Source organism: Sorex fumeus, unplaced genomic scaffold, assembly GCF_029834395.1.
Source record: "Sorex fumeus unplaced genomic scaffold, SorFum_2.1 ptg000039l, whole genome shotgun sequence".
In the NCBI taxonomy this organism is placed as follows: domain Eukaryota; kingdom Metazoa; phylum Chordata; class Mammalia; order Eulipotyphla; family Soricidae; genus Sorex; species Sorex fumeus.
The window spans coordinates 25,722,408-25,727,594 of NW_026606096.1; the positions used below are offsets into that span (position 1 = coordinate 25,722,408).

Sequence of the window (5,187 nt, forward strand, 5' to 3'; positions counted from 1 at the left end):
ATCCTTAACATCCATGTGGTCTCCAGAGCCTGTCAAAAGTGATCATAGAGGGGCTGGATTGATAGCACAGCGGGTAGGGCATTGCCTTGAACACGGCTGAGCCGGGTTCAATTCCCAGCATCCCATATGGTCACCTGAGTACTGCCAGGAGTAATTTCTGAGTGCATGAGCCAGGAGTAACCCCTGTGCATCACCGGGTATGACCCAAAAAGAAAAAAAAATGATCATAGTGCACAAAGCCAGGAATATGCCTGAGCTCAGCTAGGTATAGGCCCAAACCAACCAATCAATCAACCAAACAACCAACCAAACTAACAAAAAAGAAATCTAGACCTGCATAAATGTGACTTACTATTCTTAAATAATCTGATTAAAGGAAATCAATAGAAGTCTTCAAAGACAATCACTGAAAGTAGATATACTAAAAATAGAGTTTTATGAAGTCAAGTAATCAAATAACTGGTACTTTTTAAGTCTGGGGAAGGGGAATAGAAAGAATCTCTCTGGTTCTTAGCTCCATTTGCTTATTTTGTTTTATTTTGAAAGTATGTAAAGGATCATGTTTACGTTCCACTTTTTATGATCACAAGGTGGCAGTATTTCTGAGTTTTGCTGCTGTTATAATTCGACAGAAAATGGAACTGGCAGAGTTGCTGTGGAAAGTAAGTGATGTGGCAGTCCAGGTTAGCATGGGAAAGCAAAGCAAACAACAACCAAACAGAAAACAATGAACAGATTGTTTAGAAATTTGAATTTCTGGATGGTGAGCTTCTGCCTAGGTTTGGGATGCATTTGAATGCTTATAATGTACTATCTTTTCTAAGCAAGCAGAGGTCTTAGGAGAAAAGGAAACAGATAAAGCTGGAAATAACTGAAATTAGTAAAAAAAAAATCCTGCATACTGGACTAAGCAGCTTTAATTCTGTCCTGTCTGGGTAACCATGAAGAGGTTTCAAGAAGTGGGGTTGGTATGGGTAAGTAGTTGCTCTTGGCAAGAGAAATTTGATAGTATTTTGTAAGCTGATGGTGAAGGAAAGGGAGCATGATCAGAGACTAAAGTAAGACTAACTGTTCCAAGACGCAATTGCAATCATCCAAACAAGACCAAATTATCTGGACTAAAGCAATGTTAGTGGGTTGGAGATAAGTTTTGGGCAGTATTAAACATGGAGTTAAGGGGCCAGGAATATGGCTTGGTGACTATCCACAATGTGTGCAGTCCTGGTTTGATCCTAATGTTGTTGAATAAGAGAGAATGAAATCACATCACATTAGTCACATTATTAAACTAACTGCATTATATCAGGGGAAGAAAATAGTATATTTGGTTGAGGTGTAGCATATCAGTTGAGGATGAAGGGTTAACATTTGAGAAAATAAGAGAATGTGTGAAGTACTGAAAGTCATATGTTGGGGTGTCACAGATTTAGATGAAATGCTGAAACCGCCAAGTAGGCCAAGATAAAGAGGGTCAGTAGTGGGGAGCTTAACCCCCACATAATAATCACTGTGGTAACAAAAATACTGTCTGCATCTCAGTGGGTATTTGTTAACTCATGTAAACCATGGATATGTATATGGTGAAATTTCTTTCATGTAAATTGATTATTAACGCATATTGATTAAAATGTTCCTACTTGTATTCTGGAAATAGGCCAGTCAAGTGAAAGAGATGCATTTGCCTCATGAGAGTAGGAGACTTGTCTTGTCCCCCCTAATTTGACTGTCAGCTTCACACCCCGACCCTTCACCTAAGTTTCAAATCATCTCTGGGACAAGAAGATGAGTAGAGTAGAAGGCGTTGGGGAGAAGTGGTTGACCCCATCTGTGCATCAGAATGATCAATGTCTCTTTAAAAACATACATGCTTGGGTTCTAACCATGAAATTTTGAACTGGCTGGTCTAGGCAATGAAAGGCAGGAGGAATAAGAGCTATAAGAAATCACGTTTAAAGAAAGGAGAGGTCAGTCTTGTCCAATTCAGCAGAGAGACCCATGGACACAGTAGACAGTGTTTTAAATCTAGTGCTGGAGTCGTAGAAAATGCTAATGGGCATTGCTGCGGGTTCTGTGGCTGGAAAACAGACTTTCGCTGGAGTAAATAAAGAAGGATGTGTGTTGGCCCCAGGAATGGGATTTTTTTTTAATTTAAAGGTTTATTGACTAGCAGGCTATGGGGACCCATGTGAGGTTGGTATCTATAGATCTGAAATGTCGATCTGCATTAGTTTATAAATTCATTCAATACTATTGCAGATACTGGGGATAAAGAACAGCATAAAATAGACAAGGATCTTGTACTTTATCTTAATCTAAATTAATTTTCTACCTCTTTGGGTGGTTGTTACAATGAGTGGGGAACAGTTGCTTGATTGTGGGGTTCACTGGCATATCAGGGCAGGTTGATACATGGTCCAAACAGTAGACTGACTCAGACTGTGACACGGTCACAGTCAGTCATGTGGAGCAGTGCTGGGGATCAAATTTTTTCTAATGCAAGGCAAGTGCCCTCTTGCCATGCCTTCTCTAAGGAGGACAGATAATAATTACGGTAACTAAAGAAAGAAATGAACTTCTACATGGGGAACTTCTACATGAACTTCTATGTGGGAAACGTCACAACTGGGCATCAATAGCATATGTACCCTGAGAAAGGACAGTTTCCTACAGCGGCAGCCCATATATCCAGAAAAATAACATTAAAAATGGGGAAAGGAGTTTGGAACAATGCAAAGGGATGCAGGAGAGGGCTGGGACCTCGGAAGTATCAAGCATCAAAGACAGTTGGGTCATTGCAAAGAGGTGGTTGAAGCAATGGCTGCCATGGGCTGGAGTGGATCTGAATGGAGTTGAAGACATGTTTTTTTCTCAACCTTTATTTGTTATTTCTTTAAACATTAAGAAATGTTTTATTTGAGGCACCATGATTTAGAATACTGTCTGTCTGGGTTTTGTGCCTTGTTCCTACACCTCCCCTCCAACAGAGTAGAGCGCTTCCCTCTGCCATTGTCTTGGGGCCTGGCCCTTTCAATCTCTATCTTCCTACTGTGGTCAGCTTGGCTCTGCAGACCAGCTCTCCCGTGTTATTCCCTTACTGTATTTCTTCATACAGGAGAGAGAGAGGTCATTCTGTAGCAATGATGTGTGTGTGTGTGTGTGTGTGTGTGTGTGTGTGTGTGTGTGTTTATCTGCTTTCCTGACTAGAATTTGAATTCTTACAAGTAACTTACGGACTCCACGCCAGGCTGTTTTTACTCGGGGCACCCCAGAGGGGGACGGGCAAGAGCCCTCCCCACCCTAAGTGACCCAGCCCAGGCAGCTGAGTCCACTACCCAACCACTGCCACACTCCAGGTCTCTTTCTAGACCATGGCTTCGAGGCCGCGTGACACATCATAAGACACTTCCTATCCATTTTCCAAAATTATCTCTTGCCACGTTTGATGGAGTTCAGACAGTAGGCAACAAAGAGTATATATATATATATATATATATATATATATATATATATATATATATGCCTCTCAGAGAGCCCAGCAAGCTACCGAAAGTATCCTGCCCCCATGGGCAGAACCTGGCAAGCTCCCTGTGGCTATTCGTTATGCCAAAACCAGTAACTATAATAGGTCTTATTCCCCTGACCCTGAAAGAACCTTCAATTGTTGGGAAAAACGAATAAGGAGAGGCTGCTAAAATCTCAGGGCTGGGACAAATAGAGATGTTACTGGCACCCACTCGAGTAAATCGACGAACAACGAGATGACAGTGACAGTGACATGTAATGTATTTTGTCCCACCAGATTCTTCTTTGAGGGAATGGAGTGATATGGCACATCAGGTAGGGCGTTTGCCTTGTACTAGGCCAACTTGAGTTCGATCCCTGGCACTGCATGTGCTTCCCAAAACCTGCCAGGAGTGAGCCCTGTGTGCCAACACAGGAGTAAGCCCTGAACACTGTGAAGTGTGGCCCCAAACAAAATAAAAACAAACCCAGATTCTTCATTGAATTCCTAATATTTTATAGGCATGAATAATTTCTGGAGATCCAGGTGGGAAAGTTTTACTCTTACTTCGCTGTGTGATAGATGGATGTGGCTCCAGAAATCTGCTAGTATAGGAAGTAGAGGACAGGACAACCCCCCACCCAACCCTCACCCCTTCATCCCAGCCACCAACCCACCCTCCCAGCGCAGGTACCTTGTTCATCAATATAATAGAAGATGTATGGGAGATATTTCCCCCAAAGTAACCAGCAGAATTTAACATTTAATTCTCTTTCTTTCTTTCTTTCTTTCTTTCTTTCTTTCTTTCTTTCTTTCTTTCTTTCTTTCTTTCTTTCTTTCTTTCTCCATCATGCTCACCATACCAGGGACCTCTAGAGGCCAGCCTTAGAGGTGGGGGGGGGGGGGGGCGCATGTGGTGTCCAGGAATCAAATTTGCATTGGCTGCATGCATGCAAGTCTTGGGCCTCAACCCAGTCACAGAATTTAACTTTTTTGTTTGTTTGCTTTGGGGCCACACCTGGCTGTGCTCAGGAATCATTCCTGGCAGTGCTTAGAAGACCATATGTATGTTCACTTTAGCAGCACATATACTAAAATAGGAACGATAGAAGATTAGCACTGCCCCTGCACAAGGAAAACAGGAAAATTCATGAAGCGTTCCTTTTTTTTTTTTTTTTTTAAAAAAAAAAGAAGACCATATGTGGTATCAGGAATTGAACCTGGTCAACAGGGTACAAGGCAAATGCCTTAACCCTCTGGCCCAGCATAGAACATTTTTTTTTTTTTTTGCTTTTTGGGTCACACCCAGCGATGCACAGAGATTATTCCTGGCTCTGCACTCAGAAATTACTCCTGGCGGTGCTCAGGGGACCATATGGGATAATATGGGATGCTGGGAATCAAACCCGGGTCGGCTGTGTGCAAGGCAAACGCCCTACCCGCTGTGCTATTGCTCTAGCCCCATAAGAACGCTTTTAAGTGCCTAACTTTATATTGTTTTTTAGATTACTGGAAGAAATTGAAAGGTAATCAGAAATAGATTTAGTATATTTAGAAGCTTCTTGCAAGAAATGAGGGAGTATAAATCTTATCCAAATCTGAAGAAAAAGAGGTTAAGATAATTTACTCTGCAGTAATTTATTCATCCAATAATGCAGAAGGTAATTCTATATTTTTTCCTGAGA

At 41.7% G+C, this 5,187-nt stretch overlaps 1 pseudogene; it reads left to right on the forward strand.

Annotated features, from left to right (window-relative positions):
* Nucleotides 1-4,571: 4,571 nt before the first annotated feature.
* LOC130028498 (uncharacterized) lies at nt 4,572-4,672 on the forward strand (annotated as a pseudogene).
* The last annotated feature ends 515 nt before the right edge of the window (nt 4,673-5,187 follow it).